We start from the raw sequence: 19,445 nt of genomic DNA on the forward strand, positions 1-19,445 counted from the left end.
CCAGGATTCATCTGACATCAGCAATGATATCCCCGGTTCCATGTCCTCTTCTGAATCTGGCTTGAATTTCTGGTAGTTCCCTGTTGATATACCCCTGCAGCCGCTTTTGAATGATCTTCAGCAAAATTTTACTTGCATGCCATATTAATGATATTTCTATAATTTCCACATTCTGTTGGATCACCTTTCTCTTAAATAGGCATGAATATGGATCTCTTCCAGTCCGTTGGGCAGATAGCTGTCTTCCAGATTTGTTGCCATAGACAAGTGAGCACTTCAAGTGCTACATCTGTTTGCTGAAATGAATTCCCTGTTAATTGTCATTTGGGTTGTTTTACATTTTTCTCTATACAGCATTGTATAATAATGAATTTACTTGCCCCTGAATCGTTTTTGCATGAGTGTGGGATTTCTGTAGGATAAATTCTTACAAGTGGGTTGTGAATGTTAGATTTGAGTACGAACTTTCAAATTGCTCTGCAGAAAGATTGGAGCAACTTACATTTTCATCAGCTGCCTATCTTGCTGCCCTTTATCATCACAGAATATTCTCAGTACTATAGAAATGATCAAATTATTATAGTTTACTGAGCATCTCTTTAATTATTAATAAGGTTAGGTTGAACATCTTTTATATGGTTATTGGGCACTTCCATTTATTCTTCTGTGAGTTACCTATTTATGTCCTTTGCTGCTATTCTGGAAAATAGTTTTTATTTTTCTTAATGAGTTTTAAGAGTTTTTTGTATATTAAGGATAATAGTTTTTTGCTTGTTGTAAATATTGTCTCCCAAGTTGTTGTTTGTCATTTGACTCTCCAGTTTATATTCATATATTAATTAAAGCTAGTAGTTTTTAAGTGTTAATAGAGTACCAAATACTGTGAAAATTGCTTTACATTAATTATCTCATTCAATCCTTACAACAAGCCATTGAAGTAGATACTTTTATCCCCACTTAGCAGCTGAAGAAATTGAGGCTCAGAGGTGTAAGTCACTTATTCAAGGTCACCTCAGTGATAGAGAGTGAAGGTAGGATTTGAGCTTAGGCGCTGCTATATGGCTTTCCTTACAAAGCATTATAGATGTGTTGTTTAAGCGCCCCCAGAAGTAAACCTTGAGGCAAGGATTTGAGTGCAGTTGATTTAGGACGTAATCCCAGGAAGCAGTAAGGATGGAGAAATGAGATAGGGCAGGAAGGAAATCAACACAGGTTGCATTAATGAGCAGGTAGGCAGCCAGGCTCAATCTGGCTGGGGACTGCCGGGAGACTGGGTAGCAAACTCCTCCAAGTATTCCCACGTGAGGGTCAACGAGCAAGGGTATTTATCCATCAATCCCGTGTATCATCGGTGTATGCTCCTAGAGGGCATTAACTCCCTGGCACTTCTGACTTGCCCCAAGAACTAGACAAGCTCTCTGCTTGAGGCTGGAGGAGCCCCCCAGGCAGAGAACTGAAGATCCTTACAGAACGAAGCTGCAAGTCGGGGTATATGGGCTATGGGTGGGCTGTGACCACGCTCTGCTACAGTAGCCAAGCTTGTCTTTTTTAATTTTTCTCTAAGTAGGGACAGTTTTGATCAATGCTTATCGTTAAATAAAAACTTGTCCTAACCCCTAGGAACCTGTTTCTTCATTTGTCCAATTGATAAGAAAATTTGCATTGTAGAGGTGCTATGAGAAGGCAAGATAACTTATGACCTTCCCAGCCCTGTTTCTGGCACATGATAGAGGTCCAATACATGTAGCAGAGATTATAATGTATTTATTCCAACAACAACTCAATTATTTCATTATCTTCCTATGTTAAAACACCACCTTATGTTAATTCTCTGTATAGCTATGCCATTAAAATCTCTCCCCCATCTCTCTGACCCTACCAGTCCCATATGACATTATCCACCTTATTTATTGTTGTCAGCAGCTCTCGAGTCGGTGACCCATGCACAATGGACCAAAATGCTACCCAGTCCTGCACCATCTCCATGATCGGTTGTGGATTGGCCCATTGTGATCCATATGGTTTTCACTGGCTGATTTTTGGAAGTAGATTGCCAGGCCTTTCTTCCTAGCCTGTCCTAGTCTGAAAGCTATTCAGCATCATAGCAACACTCAAGCTTCCACTGGCAGACAGTTGGTAGCTGCCCATGAGGTGAATGGTCCAGGAACTGAATCTGGGTCTTCCTCAGTGAAGGCAAGAATTCTACCAAGGAAACGCCAATACCTCACTTAATTTATTAGACTTGACTCAGATTGCCTTTTACTTGTTACTTAAAATGTTACTTGCTTGCCTTGGGAGAGGAAGCCCAGATGTGTGGGTTGCAGGCTCAGACCACAAACCAGAGGTTTTGGTGTCCAGAAGCAAGGAGGGCAGGCTATCCACTGCCACCTCCACCTATACTTGACAATGACCTAGCAAGGCTCTTTATTCAGGATGGAGGGACAGGACACTGTAGCCAGGAAGCAGCAAGTCAAGTTACTTGCATCCAAAGGACATTTCTCCATGGATTTTGCCAAGATACTCATTTCAAAGAAGGTGCTGGCTCCTTCAGGCGGCCCTTCCCGTCTGTTACATGCCTCTCCTCGCAGAGCGGGGTTGCACAATTAGTTTTCCAAGCAGAGGTCATGTTCTGTTCCTTTCCTGTCACAGCCTGGGCCAACAGAGGGAAGCTGCTCCAGGCCTGGGGCCGTGGGATCTGGATGCCAAGAGCAGGTGGCGTTTGTCTACTGGACAGGGCAGAGGCTGCTGGGAAATGACCAGGTGCTCCCGTGGGGCCTCCTGGCTCAGTGCGCCTGGCTTGAGGCCACCAGAGAGGTGGCCTTGGGCAGGGGTGGAGGAGGGGCCCTTGAATCAAAAGGAGACTCAGAGAACAGCTGGACTGGAGGAACCTGTCAGATTTCTTCCAACTCCCAATTTGTCAGATGGTGAAACTGAGGCCCAGAGAGAAGAGAGTTGGTCAAAACTGCACAGTGAGTTTTTTCCAGCTTCCTCCACATAGAGTTCTCTGGGAGTTGTTGTCAGATATAGGGTAAGCCTGGAACACGGAACAGTCTGGAACGTGGAGCGGTGCCGAGGAGGCTGGCTTTCCTATGGGGTCCTGTTCACGGGTGGGGAAGGGCCATGTGCAGAGAGGGTATTCATCTCACCTGGCCCCTGTGCACCCAGTCTGGGGTTTTCCCCAGCCCTGCATTCGACTATGGGGAGATATCTCCATGCCTGCCATGCCACCATTAACACGCCTTCTTTTTTGGGTGTCTCTCTCTTGTTTTATTTTAAATGCAATGTCCCTGGGGAGCAGAACACTCCCAGCCTCTCAGCAAGTTCTTGTGAAAGCAGGGTGACAGGTGACAGGAGACTTGGGTTCCGGTCCAGCTGGGCCAACAGCACCCTAAGCCACCTCTCCCCATCTTGGAGCCTCCTTTCCTATTGGTAGCAGTGCTCTGCAGCTCTGCTCACCTCCCAGGGTGGTTTCAAGGATCATTCGAGATAATGGAAGGCAAAGTGGTTTGAGAACTGAAGTGCAGCTCCAGTGTAAGAGGTGGTTGTAGTTAATGATTTATGCCTGGGGGCTGTGCTTCCTGGCAGGAAGTGGGCAGGCAGGCAGGCAGGCAAGGAGGGAAGGAGGCCGAAGTGAGAGATGGGAAGCCAGAGGCAAAGGGCTGAGATTCCCAGGGGGCCAGCCTGGACGGTATTCTTAGGCAGGGACTGTTGCTGGACCCTTATTTCCAGCTCGGTCTGTACATCCAATGGCCTCTGCCCCTTCAGGCATTTATTTAATATTTATTGCTAGGTACTGAGAACTGGGTTATGGGCAAAAATAGCCTCAGTCCCTGCCCTCGGGCGTAGTCTGGTGGAGGAGGCACAAGGAAAACAGGAAAATAGAATACACGACCATTGACATTGCTATTAATAGCCAGCTACGTCCTTAACCTTTCCCCTTGACTATCTAAAAGCATCTTAAACTTAACTTGTTCAAAGCTGAACATCTGATTTCACCCTCCCCAGTCTTATTAAATGGCACCCATTGAGTTACTAAAGCGAGAGACTTGGGGGCCATCCTTGTCCTTCTACATCTCTCACTGTCACCCTGTGCAAACCCTGTCATTTCTACCACTTAAAGCTCTCTTAGAATTGCACACTTCTTTCATCATCTCCGCCATCACCGTCATCACTCAAGCTATCATTGTCTCTATCTTGACCATTGCCACAGCCTCCCCGTTGCTCTCTCCCATCCCACCCTCATCCACACTTTGTGGTTGTTAATTGCCATCAAGTTGGCTCCAACTCACAGTGATCTTATGTAGAACAGAACCAAACGTTGCCCGCTCCTGCACCATCTTCATGATTGTTGGTATGTTTGAGTCCATTGTTGCAGCCATTGTGGAAATCCATCTCGTCAAGGGTTTCCCTTGTTTTCATTGGCTGTCTGCTTTACCAAAAATGATGTCCTTTTCTAGTGATCAGCCTTTCCTGATGACAGCATTCTGTTGTGAGCCATAAGGTGGTCATTGGCGAATTTTCAAAAAGCAGGTCACCAGGTCTTTCTTCTTAGTCCATCTTAGGATGGAAACTCCACCGAAATCTTTCCACCATGGGTGACCCTGCAGGTAGCATAGCTTCCAGCATCACAGTAGCAACATGCTAGCCACCACAGTATGACAAACTGACAGATGGGCGGTGGATCAACCCTTTACCCAGAGCAAAATGTGATCTTAAAACATTAACTGGATCTCCTCAGCCTTCTTGCTTATAACCTTTTCTTGCTCCTCGATGCTTTTTCTTGCTCCTCAAGGCTCCACACCTTGGCCACCAAACTCTGTGACCTGGCCTTGACAAGCCTCGCTGACTTCTCCTGGTGGCCTCCTTCTGCTCCCTCACAGTGCTCCAGCCACCCACCATGGCCTTTCTTTGGTGACAATGCTGAGCCCCTGCTTACCCCAGGGCCTTTGCACATGCTATTTCTTCTGCTTGGAAAACCCTTTCCCGAGAACTTCATGGGGCCAGTTCCTTCTCATTTTCTGGGCTCAGCCTAAATGCCACCTCCTCAGAGAGGCAGTGTGGATCCCCCACCCAGCCCCTCACTCCACTAAGTACATCTCAACCCTGGTTCCATCACATGGTTGCTGCAATTGGTAATCACACAGCCCTTTGTCTGCCTGTTGATTTTTGTCTCCACCACAAGGGCAGCAGCCTTGTCTATCTAGTTCACAGGGTGAAGTCTGCTCAGCACATTTTATGCCCCCAGGAAACTGTAGAACTAAATGAAGGAATGCATTCCCTTCCCAGCCCCTGCTTGCCATCCTGAAGAGGTGAAGGCACCAGTTCCTTAGAAAGAACCAGCGACGGCATGGTTCTGGGGCTCTGGAAAGTAGTTCTAGCAATGCCCCCGCCCCAAAGACTGCACGGTGTAGGCGCAGCAGGACTGAGACCCTGACCCCTCTCCCTCGTGCCCTGGCTCTGCCCTCTAGACTCTTCTTGAACAGGAGCTGGCTAACCCTATGACTCCTGCTGTCTGTGCTGTAAGGGCATGTGCAGCAGGACTTTGTTTCATTCAACAGATACTACTTAGTGAACTTTCTGAGAACCTGGAGCCAGAAGACCTGTTGTAGATGTGACCTTTGCCTCTAACCCATGGTGTAGCTTTGATCAGGTCTTTTGGCATTCTGGGCCTCGGTTTGTTCCTGTGTAAATGGGCAGTAGGAGCTGGACTAGATGGAGAAAGTGCTTTGGTACGTGGCCTAGGTGGGGCCATGCTGTCGTGGGAAGGAGCTGCAAGAAACTCGACACAGGTGAAGTGAAACCTGAGTCACGGCCTCTACTGTGCAGGTTGTGGTATGTTGCCCACTGGGCTGTGGTCTGTGCCCAGCCCTGTTGGTGTCTGGGAATGGAGGGAACCAGGACAGGAAGTGAAACCTGGGTAAGCAGCCCACTGTACCGCCTCTCCCCGACCCACTCCCAGGCTCTCTCTACCTCCCTCTGAGCTGAGCTTCCTCACAGGCCTCGAAGGTCATCCAGGTCGGGCGCAGTAACCGGGCCAGTCTTTGGGAGGAGGCTAGTACAGAGCCCAGCTGACTTCCCAAAATAGGCCCCCATCTCTTCCCCAGTCAACAGACTCAAGATCTCCCAGCATACTGGAGTTTAAGGCCAAGGCAGGGCAGAGGTCCTAGCAGAGGAGGTCTGAGGCTGGGATAATGGTGGGAACAATAATGTGAATTTGGCAAGCAGAGGAGACTTTTCCTTTCAGACGCTTCAAGCGGATGCTTCTTCCCCCACCTCCTACAGGGAATTTCCTTGGGCCAAGGACCCGCAGACCCTGACAGAATCTGTGTGGAAACTGGTTTCTGTCCCAGGGGTCAGATCTGGATTCCCACCCTTTTCCAACCAAACAAAACAGGATAGATGAATCCTCCTGATGCCCTAGCCTCAGACAAGAGTTTCCTATAGTGTGGAAGCAAGTCCTATGGTCTCCCTCTTCTCAATAGAAAGTTGTGGCTCCCCCTCATCTTTTATAAGGAGAGTAGTTTATGAAACTCAATTATACTAAGGTGTGAACAACTTCCTGTAACTCCCTTTTCATGGGCCTTTGTCTGCTCTAGCACTGGGACTGTGAACTCCTAAAACACAAGGACTCTGTTTTATTCCTCTTTGTAACACCAGTGCCCAGCCCAGGGCCTGGTATAAATTTAGTGTTGTGTGAATAATAATTTAAATATAGCAATAACAATAATAAATAATAACAGCTAACATTACTGACTGTTTTCTAAATGCCACACACTTTGGTAAATACATATATTACCTCATCTACCCGAGGTGGTAAATATTATGCTTATTCCCATTTTTCAGATTAGAAAACTGAGGCTTAGGGATGTTAAATAACAACTAAAACCTAGTAGCGGCAGCTGGACTCCAAAGTGCACGCACTTACCCAATAGGCTAGATAAACTCAAACTAAGATCAATGAGAAGCTCCCTAAAGCTTCTCTTTTATAACACTTAACCCCAAAGAACGGCTCTCTAATGATGGAATTTGAGGCATGTTCATGGGTGTCCGTGATTGGCTGGGGGTGGTGGCTCCTTCCAGGAAGTTCCCAAAACATAACTCATGGTAACTGTGGAGAGGACAAGAAAGAGGTCGATCATTGCTCTTCTCCTTACCTTCTCTCCTGCTCCCACCTGGCTGCTGAAAAGTACAGAAGCCCTGGGGTGTCCAGCTTCATGGTGGACGCCCAAAAAAGGCTGAGGGGAGCCAGGCCTGTGCTGGAAGATGGGGAGCCACACTTCGGGCTTGCCCTAACCCCTTTCTTGAGGAGTACCCTGTTTCCCTTCTCATGGCCTGGGATTTTCCTTCCAAGCACTCAGCATGGGGCATTCAGTCATGTCTTTGCTTGTTTCCTGTCTGTCTCCCCCACCAGACTGTGCATACACTCCATGAGTGAACACAGGGCCTGGTACAGGGTAGGTACTCAGGAAATGGTAGCTGTTATTTTGGAAGCTAGGCCTGGAGCCAGCGGCTCCTTCCATTTCCAGCCCTCAATGGGGCCCTGGAGGCTGGAGATGGCCTTTGCCCAGACCCCTCATGAAAGGGAAGTCAGTTTGGCAAACCCCTGAGCTGCCCTGTCTATAGAGGCTGGCCACTGGGCCCTAAGGCACAAACTCCTCACCCCATTTCCATCAGCCTGGGTTCAGGCATCCACTGTGTCCAGCTTTTGGGCCACCTCTTCCAGGAAGCCCTCCTGAGTTAGCCCACCCTGCCTGGTTGTTCCTGGGGCTCCATTTCTGTAGGCCCTGCAGTCCACCCATGCCCCTTGGCTCTCTTGCTCTGGCTGCTGGAAAGGGAGAGGCTGGAGAGAGGCTCGGGCCTCCATGTGGAGGCCAGTTTGAGATCACAAACCCTTCCTTTCCTCTTCCTCTCTCTCCTCTTTTTCTCCCACAGATGCCCTGAGCTTTATCTTCCATTCTCCCTGTCTTTTGCTTCCTTTTTCCCTGTTCTTACCTCTTTCCTCCTCTTTTTCCCTTCATCTTTCCTGCTCCCCCTTTATTTCCTTCCCCTACTCCCTCCTTGTTCCATGAAGGATTTGAGGCCACAGACCCCTCGCAGCAGCCCTACGGATCACTGGATTTCTATACTGCCCAAGCTCTGCTAACAAGGATGCAAGGGGCAACACCCACCTTAAGGCGCTTCTGCTGGGGTGAGTGCCCTGTTGGGGGCAGTCTTGGGAGTAGAGCCCAGCCCTCAGCCCCAGCACCCCACCCACCTCCCCGCTGGACCCCACGCTGGAACGAAGGTTCTCTGGTGGAGATGAAGCCATCCACCCTAGGTATGAAGGCAGCATGGAGACAGGAAGAACGCTGGGTTAGGAGTCATGAGACTGAATTTCCATGCATGCCAGGTCCCTTCTTTGTGCCCAGACCCAACAGGCCCCAACACGGATTTGTCAAGTGACTGAATGAGAGACACAGACAGGAGTCTTGGCTGACTGACTCACCCCGAGTGCCCCCTTCACCTCACTGAGCCCCAAGACACTCTTGGGTAAAATGGGGAGGAATATCCCCACCCTGCCCACCTTTCGGGTCAGCGGAAAAGAGGAAGACCCTCAACGAGATGGATTGACACAGTGGCTGCAACAACGGGCTCAAGCATAACAACCATCGTGGGAACAGCACAGGGCAGAGCAGTGTTCTGTTCTATTGCACGTAGGACTGCTATAAGTAGGAACTGACTCGATGGCACCTAACAACAATAACAATGACAGCCCACCTCTCAAGGCTGCTGTGAGGCGCAGTTGTGAAACACTCTCAGGTTGTAAAGCTCTGTGCCGGCCAGCACCTGGGTGACAGTGGGAGCAAGGCAGGAGCAGTCTGAACAGCTGGCCCTGCTTTGGGGGTGGAAGATGGCCCTGTGGAGTCTGTAGTTTGTGTTGGGGTCTCCTCCTGCCTCCTGGGCAGTGCCTTAATGGGGCCTGCCTGGAGTGCCCAAACTGTATTCCCGTACCCCTTCTCATTCCCCAAACTTCCTAGATGGTGGCCCTCATAGGCAGCCACAGGGTAGGTGTGATGATCCCAAAGGACTGGTCCTCCCTGGGCGATAAATGCTGAATCCCGACTTTGCTTTCTTAAGGGGGAGCTGGTCTAAGGTTAGATTTAGCCCACAGGCAGGAGATGGATGGCAGTTCCAGAGGTGTGCAGGCTGTGAGCCGTGCTCTCAGGCCTCAGGGAGCAAGACTGGCCCTTACCAGCTGTGTGGCCTTGGACAAGCCTCAGTTTCCTCACCTGTCAAAGGAGCAATGCTTGCCTTGCAAGGTTGTCCTATGGGTCTAAAGGTGTGGACAGCAGGTGCCCCACGGTGGGAGGTGCTTCGTACATGGTGGGCGGCCTGCCCCGGCTGAGCGCTCCACAGCTGATGGTGGGAGACCATCCACACTCGGCTCGCCCCTCCCGCACCCTCTTCCTGCCCGGGCTCAGCCAGATGGTGGGAGCTGGGAAATGCAGCTGAGCTGCACGCTCCCAGTCTATTTTGAGACGCCTCCTGTTTCCTTTCCTGCCTGGGGCCATGTGGTGGCTGCGGGTCTCTGCTCACAGGATGGGCTCAGAGAGCTGGACCTCATCTTTCCTCTGCCCCTCACTCGCTCCCAGCCCTTCCCTTCCTCATGGCCTGGGCCCTGTGAGCCCTCGTTTCCTGGCTCCCAGCCCAAGAAGCACAGCTCGCACCCTGCGGGGATGGGGATCACGCCCCCAAAGGGCCTTTGGGGTGAGGGACTGGTCACTCATGTGCAATATGGAGAAAGTGGGGAGCCGGAGCTGGCCCCTCGTTGCCCTGGCCCAGCCCCCTGTTAGCCCCTCTGTCCACTGTAGGCCCCACTGCTGCAGAAGTCGCTGTTTGCATCCTCACCACCCAGCTGCTGCTGCGACTGCTTTCCACACACAGCTTCCTTCAGAAACACCTTGGGCTCTGCAGAGAGATGGGCCACCCAGGACGCTGGCTGGGCCAGGAGGTCAGGCAGTCCCCTGGCTTGGGGCCTGGCTTGTCTGAATTCCAGGCGGGCAGAGGAGTCCAAAGAGGAGCTCCTGGGTGGTGCAAATGGTTAGGCACTCGACTACTAGCAGAAAGGTTGGTGGTTCGAACTCCCCAAGAGGTGCCTCGGAACAGGCTTAGCGACCTGCTTCTGAAAAGCCACAGCCTTGAGAACCCTATGGAGCAGTTCTACTCTGCATGTGTGGGGTTGCTGTGACTCAGAATCGACTCAACAGCGGCTGACAACAACAGGGGAAGCAGAGGCCTTCATGCCAGAAACCTGGGGCCACCTTGCCCCCCTCCCTCCCATACTCCCACTGGGCAGAGCTCTGACCCCAGTGTGCTTGGGTTTGAGTCCCACGTCTATCACTTACTATCTCTGTGACCTTTCAGCTCTCTGTGCCTCAATTTAGTCATCTCTAAAATGGATATAATGAGAGTAACCACCTTGTGGGGTTGTGAGAGAAAAATACCGAGTTAATACCGATAGAGCGCTTAGGGCAGTGTTTGGAACATAGTATTTGTTCAATAAATGTTAGCTATTATTATCTAAGGAAGACCAAAGAAGAATCGATGGCTTTGAATTATGGTGTTGGCAAAGAATATTGAATATACCACGGACTTACAGAAGAAGTACAGCCAGAATTGTCCTCAGAAGCAAAGATGGCAAGATCGTCTCATGTACTTTGGACACCCTATCAGGAGCGACCAGTCCCTGGAGAGGGACATCATGCTTGGTAAAGTGGAGGGTCAGCAAAAAAGAGGAAGAACCTCAATGAGATGGACTGACATGGTGGCTGCAACGATGGGCTCAAACATAGCAACGACTGTGAGGATGGCACAGGACCGAGCAGTGTTTCATTGCTTCTGTTGCCTCTATTGATGTCCTCGTCCACCATCTCCTGGAGTGCGGCCAAACCTCCATTGGCCTCACCACCTCTGTTCTACACCCCAATGAAGCCAGAGGCATCTTTCTAAATAAAAAGTCTGATCAATGTAGCAGGGTCTTGGAATCAGATAGATTCATTGATTCACTCAACAAATATTTATTGAGGGCCCACTATATGCCGGGCACTGCACTCAGAGCTAGGATACAGCAGTGAACAAAACAAAGCCTGATGCTTACATTCTAGCAGGCCCAACCCCCAGCCCTACTATTGGCTGGCCTTGGGCAAGTGTCTAACACCTCAGAGCCTCAATGTTGTCCTCTGCAAAATGGGTGATAGAGAATCTGCCCATGGGCTTGCTTCGAGGATTAAGTGAGATACTACATGTAGAATATGAAATATTTTCCAAATGATAGCTCTAGAATGAGGATGGTGCCATTCCATTCCCCATTAGCCTCTGTGGTTCATGCTGTATGTACGCAGGCATGGCATTTAAGGCTCTCCACAATCTGGTCCCTATATGCTTCCCACTTCGTGATGCAAGGGTCATCCCAGGTATCTCAGTACGCCCCAGACAATTCAGTTGGTTGTCTCTGATTAGAACTTCCTGCCCACTCCCCTCCTTTTCCTGAGAACTCCCTTTTCATCTTTTCAAGGCAGCCCAGCTTCCATGTCACTGCTGGAAGGAGGACAGTGTCTTCGGTACCTAGTGCTGCTGTAACAGAAATACCACAAGTGGGTGGCTTTAAAAAATAGAATTTATTTTCTCACAGCTGGGGATGCTGGCTGTAGGGGAGGTCCTTCCTTGTCGGTAGCCCCTTGAGGTCCTTACAGCTGTCTTTCCTCTGTGTGTGTCTCTGTGTCTATTCTGGTCTTTATATAACAAAGAAGTGATTAGGTTTAGGATCCACTCTGCACCGATATTACCTCACTAACATAACAAAAGAAAAATCCTATTTCCAAACAGAGTCATATTTACAGGTACCCAAACCAAAAAACCAAATCTGTTGCCATCCAGTCGATTCTGAGTCATAGCGACCCTATAGGACAGAGTAGAACTGCCCCATATGGTTTCCAAGGAGTTCCTAGTGGATTCGAACTGCTGATCTTTTGGGTAGCAGCTGTAGCTCTTAATCACTGCACCACCAGGGTTTCCTTTACAGGTACAGGGATTAGGATTTCAACACATTTTGGGGGATGGGCACAATTCAACCCATAACAGGGAAAATATGAATGAATTTTGGTGAACACTGACCATCTCTGCCAATACCTGATGTCATAATCTGATGATTTAAATTTTCTAGTTCCTATGGTGTGTGTGGATAAGGACAGTCAGTAGTGGTTCAGTGGTAAAACTCTCACCTTCCTGTGGGAGACCCAGCTTCAATTCCCAGCCAATGTACCTCATGCATGGCCACCACCTATCCGTCAGTAGAGACTTGTGTGTTGCTGTGACGCTGAGCAGATTTCAGTGGAGCCTCCAGACTAAGACAGACTAGGAAGAAAGGCCTGGAGACCTACTTCCAAAACATCAGCTGTTGAAAACCCTATGGATCCTATCCCGTTGTGCGTGGCGCTGCTACGAGTCAGAGCATACGTTGGCAGCTAACAACAACATGTGTGTGAAGACCATCCCCCACCCGCCCACACCCACCTCCCCCACCCCCCCACCCCCGCCACAATGAAGGAAGCTGGGCTGCTAGCTCAGTTGGCCCCAGTCGCCAGACCACACTGGGCTGAAACAACCTGACCAAGTCATAGGTTACAGATCTCCTGGTGTGTTGGGCAGACGGAGGTGAGAGGCTGACCACTGGTGGGGCTGGGGGGCGCGGAGTAGCTTAGTGCAGCCCGAGGAGAAGGGGCTGGGGCCAGCACTCCTCTCGAGGGTCTGAGGGCTTGCTCAGGGTTCTGGGAGAGGATTTTGCAGCCGCAGGAGCCCAGACCCAGGCAGGCTGCAGCTCCTCTCTCTTTGCTAGGAGTGAACGGCCCCTCAGATACTCATTGCCGCTTAGAGGAGAAGCCACTGTGACCCGACACCAACCAAATGAGCTGCAAGCAGGACTGTTGGGTAAGTATTTCTTGCATTTTGAAGTTGACTTAATTTTTCAGGAACACCTCTACTGTATAGATCAGTTTCCCTTGTTCTGTGCAGAACTTTACCAGGAGTTGTTCACTGCTACAGAAAACACTCCTATCATTGCCACTACCAACAGCGCTGATTGGGATTACAATAGAGGGTCCAGGACAGAACGGGAGAAAAGTACAGAATGAAAGATCGAATTCACAAAAAAAACCAGAGTTACTGACTCATAGTGACTCTATAGGAGTAGAACTGCCCTATAGGTCACCTAGGGAGAAGCTGGTGGATTAAACCACCTTTGATTAGCAGCCAAACTGTTAACCACTGTGCCACCAGAGACTGAAGGAACCCCGAAGACTATGGCCCCAGACCCCCTTCTAACTCAGAACTGAAGCCACTCCTGAAGTTCACCTTTTAGCCAAAGATTAGGCAGGCCTATAAGACAAACAACACCACACAGGGAACATGCTTCTTAGTTCAGTCAAGTATACAAGATTGAACGGGCAACCAAAACCCAAACCAAATCCACTGCCATCGAGCCGATTCCGACTCTTAGTGACCCTATAGGACAGAGTAGAACTGCCCCACAGGGTTTCCAAGGAGTGCCTGGTGGGTGTGAGCTGCCAGCCTTTTTGTTAGTGGCTGAACTCTTAACCACTGTGCTAGCAGGGCTCCAGATGCAGCATGGAGAATGAGCGCATCGATCCCGCTACCTCTCACATGCTAAGCAAGCCTTCTACCATTTGAGCTAATTCCCCACCTCGGTACATAGTTGCCATTATTATTATTCAAACATTTATTAAGCACTTGTTTTGTGCCAAGCCTTGTCCTGGGCACGGGTTTCCCAAAGATGTAGAAGACACGGTTCTCAAGGAGCTCAGTGTCTTGTCAGGGACCCAGGAACATAAAGAGACACTTACAGTACCCAGCGCTGTGGAAACCAGGAACAATTCTACCAGCAGAAAATTTGGCAAATAAGACCCATTATTTGTATGCAAAATGAAACTACAACCAAGAGTTCTGCTTGCATTCAGGAGCCCACAAGCTGCCCAGCTCTGGGTAGTGGCTTGTTTCCAAGTTTTCCCACAGCCATTTGCCGCCTGTTTCTGTTCAGTCTTTCACTAGCTGCAACAGCAACAGGCGTCCAAGGTTAAAAAAAAAAAAGTGGAGGGTGAAAAAGATTAGAATGACTAAAATTGGGAGATGTTATAAGATTCTGGGGTAAAGCCATGTGTGGAAAAGAGTGGGATTCAGGAACGTCCTCTGACACTGGCAGAGTCTCTCTGTAGACCTCTCTAGGCCTCAGTTTCTTCATCTGTTAAATGGAGACTCATTCATACATTCGTGGATTCATTCAAGCAAAACATGAGCTCCTGCCCATCTGCCTTCTGAGCTGAATTATAAATATAAACTGTAATTAGGCAGGAAGAGTTACAGAAGAGAAGATTTGGCCTCTGCTTTTTAAATTTTATTTTTTTTGGAATCATGGCTGGGGTAGGAGGGGTGGGAGTGGAGGTGAAGGCGTGTGAGTGTGTGTGTGTGAGTGTGAGAGTATGTGTGTGTGAGTGTGTGTGTAAGAAGGAGGGAAAGCCCTGCTCTCTCACAGGCTCCTTCCTACCCCAAAGGGTTGAGAAGAGCTGGGAGGCCCTGCGCCCCTTTCTCCCAGCTCCTCCTCACCCTCCTGCACCCTGGTGACAGGCCCCATCAGAGCCAGAACAGCTCATTCCCATGTTAATGGCTCAGGGAGGGGGCCTTGGTGACAGCTGATCAGGGAGATGGAAAAGGGTTTTCAATTATAGCCTTTGTTTTGTCATATTCTTTCCTATCCAGGCAAGGAGGTGGGGGAAGCATTTGTCCCTGCTCTTTTGTCTCTGCTCCTGGGCCAAGGTGACCTGGGCCCTGCTCCCTCCTGTGTCCTGTGGCCCTGGACCACCTAAGGAGGGCGGGGGCAGAAAGGGGCAGGGTTTGGGACTGAGTCCCCCCTACTGCTCTGGGCTTTGAGCCTTGCCTTGAAGGATTCACCCCCATCGGATGGCTCTCCACTCCCACCCCAAGTTGACTTGCTTGGTTGGTCTGGGTAGAATGAATCAGGACACCCAGATACGACCCACTCTTTGGAAGAGGTTGCAGCCCCTAGACAGCTTCCAGGCAAAGGTCACACACATGAGGATCTCTCTGTGGGGTCAGCAAACATCTTTCCTCTGGCTTCTGTTTCCAACGAGCCACGGCAGGGGAGGGCCAACACTGTCCCTGGGGGCCACCTCCTGGTTTTCCTACTTTCCCAAGAGACTAGGTGTTGGGAACTGCCAGTTTTCCAGGAGACTTAGTCAGCTGGTCACTCCTCAAAGGCCACCACTCCCTTACCCAGGGTGGGAGGGGCACACCCAGGCCCAAGTTGGCACCTGGAAAAGGACAGTTTAGGAATTTGCATTCCATAGGTCTGAATGCTGCGTGACCTCAGGCAACTTATTTAACCTCTCTGTGCTTCAGAGTCCTCATCTATAAAATGAGGATAGTCTTACCTAGTTGAGATTTTTGTGGTAGAGATTAAATGAGATAATATGCTAAAGCACTTGGCAAGATGCCTGGTGGAGAAGCTGCTGCATAAAAGGGAGTGGCTGTTTGAACCCACCTACAGGCACCTCAGAAGACAGGCCTGGCAATCTGCTTCCAAATGGTCACAGTCTTGAAAACCCTATGGAGCAGTTCCACTCAGCACACATGGGGTTGTTATGAGTCCAAAGGCAACTAACAACAACAACGGCTACTGCCTGGCTCAGGGATGGAGGGGTTTGGGTGGGGCACCATGGTAGGAGACAGGAAGGAGGGACTGTGACCCAGCAGGGATGTAGCGAGGCATCCTATGCATTGGAGATGTTTTATTGCTTAAGGTAGGTGGGGATACACGGGTGAGACATTTTGGCTCATCTGAAATATTTCATAAGAAACATTTTTAAAATGTGCAGATGTTATTCTTTTTTGCAGAAAGTAATTAAATCACTAGAAACCTGTTTTTTGTTTTTTGGTTTTGTGGGTGGGGGGAGGGCGGGGGGGTGGGTGTGTGCTTTAGGTGAAAGTTTACAGAGCGAGTTAGTTTCTAATTCAACAATTTATACACATATTCTTTTGTGACATTGGTTGCAATCCCCACAATGTGTCAACCTTCTCCACCCTGGGTTCTCTGTTCCATTCATCCAGTTTTCCCGTCCCTTTCCGCCTTCTCGCCTTTGCTTTTGGGCAGGTGTTGCCCGTTTGGTCTCGTATGCTTGAATGAACTAAGAAGCACGTTACTCACGTGTATTATAGTTTGTTTTATAGGCCTGTCTAATCTTTGGCTGCAACAATGGACTGAAGGATAACAATGATCATGAGGACGGCACAGGACCGGGCAGCGTTTTGCTCTGTTGTGTGTGTCAGAACCGACTGGACAGCACCTAACAACAGCAATCTTTGGCTGAAGGGTAAACTTCAGGAGTGACTTCAGTTCTGAGTTAGCAGGATATCCAGGGGCCATAGTTTTAGGGGCTCCTCCAGTCTCTGTCAGAACAGTAAGCCTGGTCTTTGTGTGTGTGTGTGAATTTGAATTTTGTTCTACGTTTTTGTCCTGCTCTGTCTGGGACCTTCTATTGTGATCCCTGTCAGAGCTATTGGTGGTGGTAGCCAGGCACCATCTAGTTGTTCTGGGCTCAGGCTAGTGGAGGCTGTGGTACTTGTGGTCCATTAGTCCTTTGGATTAATATTTCCCTTGTGTCTTTGGTTTTCTTCATTCTCTTTTGAGCCAGACGAAATGGAACCAGTAGATGTATCTTAGATGGCCGCTCACAAGCTTTTAAGACTCCAGCACTTTTCACCAAGGTCAGATGTAGAACATTTTCTTTATGAGCTTTGTTATGCCAGTTGATCTAGATATCCCTGAGACCATGGTCCGCAGCCCTCAGCCCCAGTAACTTGGCCCCTCAAGGTGTTCGGATGTTTCTATGAAGCTTCTATGACTTTGCCTTGGTCAGGTTGTACTGGCTTCCCCTCTATTGTGTACTGTCTTTCCCTTCACCACAGTTGACACTTATTTACTACCTAGTTAGTGATTTCTCCTTCCCACCCATCCCCCACTAGACGTCTGTTTTAAAAGAGAGTGAGAGAGAAAGAGAAAAATTAAAACCAAGCCCTATGATCCAGGTTTAAGCGGAGAAGGGGCCTGGAGTGCACCTCCCTCTGTGACAGTGTGGCTTTTCCAGCAATTGCCAGGTTCTCTCTGCTGACTTTTCACCTGCCTTTCCTGTTCTCGGCTGGAGGGGCAGCCCAGGGTATTTCCTGGAGCTCTGCTTTCAGGGTCAGGGTAACCTGACAGCTGCCTTCCCAGTCAGGGCACCCCGACTGGGGCCCAGGGGCTGTGGGTCTGCGTTCTGCCAGGGGCCACCTGCTCCCAGGAGATGGGGGTGCCTCGCCCTGGAGGAACCCCAGCCCAGGCCCTAGTCCTCTGGAGCTCTGAACTGCAAACAGGCAGCTGTGTTTTGGTGGCAGGAGGGAGGGAAGGTGGGGACTCCTAGGAGGGGCTGCTGCCCAGAGAGCAGAGATGGAGCCTTCCCTGGGAGGGTCTGGAATCCTAGAACCAGACATCCCAGATGCCTGAGCAGCAGCTGCCTGGTTACCTGCAGACGCCAGTTCTGATTGGTCCTGAGGACCAGGTGGGGCTGAGCCTACAGGTGGGCAGAGGAAACTGAGGCCAAAGTGCTCCCAGGAATGAGCCAGCAGAGGAGGAAAGGGAAGGCATCCCAGGCAGAAAGAGTCAGTACACAGAGGCTCAGAGATGAGAGAAATCTAGTTCAGAACTTCAGTCAGGAGTAGAGTCGGGGGAGCTAAAGGGGTGTAAGAGCGCCAGTTTTCCCTCTCTCACCCCACCCCTACCTCTCGCGTTTGATTGTCCCATTAAGTACCCCCTCGCTCTATTGGCTGATGGGCTTTCAAAACCCTTTAACTTCCTAATCATCCAGCTAAATCACACACCCCCTTGGAGTCCCCCAAACCACCCTTGGACCCCAGGATCACAGGTGGGAAAAGTAGTTTCAGTGACCTCAGCCTGGGGTCCACTCCTACTTCCCGTGTTCCTCAATTTGAACTCACATGGAGCCCCCACCCCCACCCAGGGCTGCTCCCGGGCCAAGCTGAGCCAAACTAAGGTCCTACCCTCTCCATCAAAGCTTTCCTGCAGCTCACAAGGACGTGTTCAGGGCTGTTTTCTCATTTCATTCTCAGCCTGTGACGTAGGCATGATCTCCCATTTTATGTGTCAGGAAAATGAGGCTGGGAGTTGAGGGGGCCTGCCCAGCGTCACAGAGCAGGGAGATGACCCCAGGGCTTTCCCCTCCCCTCTGCCCACCTCAAGGAGCTCTGACCAGACCAGACCCAGTGCCGTCGAGTCGATTGGTATAATAATTAAGCACTCTGAAAGATTGGCTGTTCAAATCCACCCAGTGGCTCTGCGGGAGAAAGACCTGGTGATCTGCTGCCATAAAGATGGCAGCCGAGAAAACCCTATGGGGCGGTTCTACCGTGTCCCCTGGGGCGGCTCTGAATGAAAATCGGCTGGACAACAGCAACTGACACCCCAACCTCAGAGATGCATTAACACCTCGCTGCTCAAGCACGGACCCAGACCAGCAGCAGCCGCTGGGAGCTTATTAAAAATGCAGAATTCAGGTCCCTCCCTCCATCCGTTGTTCTCCCTTCAGCAGCACAAATACTAAAATTGGAACCATACAGAGAAGATTGGCATGGCCCCTGCGCAAGAATGACACGCAAATTCGTGACGCGTTCCACATTTTGGAGCCCTGGTGGCGCAGTGGTTAAAGCGCTTAGCTGCTAACGGAGAGGTCGGTGATTTCAGCCCACCAGCCGCTCCGAGGGAGGAAGATGCGGCAGTCTGCTTCCGTGAAGATTTCACCGGTGGAAGCTCTGTGGAGCAGTTCTACTCTGTCCTATAGGGTCTCTATGAGTCGGAATGGACGGCAGTGGGTTTTTTGGTTTCAGTTACAGTGGGAGAAGCCCTGCTTTAGAGAAATCCTTTTCTGTTAGGCCATGCGACTCCTGGCAGGGAGAGAGAGACATCTGCCTCCAAAGGGAGGCTCCTTAATAGAGGACGGTGAGGCATTTGTAGGAGGTCTGTTTTATGGAGGCATACTATGGTGATGAGGCTGGCCTGGTCTTCAAAGACCCTTCCCTGCCCACCCGCCGCTTCCCCAGGTGCCAGTCGGCCCTTGCTTTTGGGTTCCCAGCAAGCCCACCCCACCCCTTCATTGTAGGTGACAGCTGTAGAGGGGGTGGGGGGAGCTGTCTCAGTGACTGCCTCCCCAAGAGCCCCAATCTTCCCTTGCCCCCAGGCCCCCCTCCTCACCACCCCGAGCGTTTGATTGTCCCATTCAGCACCCCCTCCCCCGATTGGCTGATGGGCTTTCAAACCCCTTTAGCTG

At 50.2% G+C, this 19,445-nt stretch overlaps 1 long non-coding RNA gene and 1 other non-coding gene across 2 annotated transcripts; both read left to right on the forward strand.

Moving 5' to 3' along the window:
- Positions 1-11,554: 11,554 nt before the first annotated feature.
- On the forward strand, positions 11,555-17,185 carry LOC126079737 (uncharacterized). The gene is made up of 3 exons (XR_007518242.1): positions 11,555-11,633; positions 12,875-12,966; positions 16,761-17,185. It is a non-coding gene; the product is annotated as an uncharacterized LOC126079737 (long non-coding RNA).
- A 1,509-nt stretch (positions 17,186-18,694) lies between these two features.
- Positions 18,695-18,801, forward strand: LOC126081309 (U6 spliceosomal RNA). Its single transcript, XR_007518355.1, has one exon. It is a non-coding gene; the product is annotated as a U6 spliceosomal RNA (small nuclear RNA).
- The last annotated feature ends 644 nt before the right edge of the window (positions 18,802-19,445 follow it).

The sequence above is a fragment of the Elephas maximus genome, chromosome 7 (assembly GCF_024166365.1).
Source record: "Elephas maximus indicus isolate mEleMax1 chromosome 7, mEleMax1 primary haplotype, whole genome shotgun sequence".
Lineage (NCBI taxonomy): Eukaryota > Metazoa > Chordata > Mammalia > Proboscidea > Elephantidae > Elephas > Elephas maximus.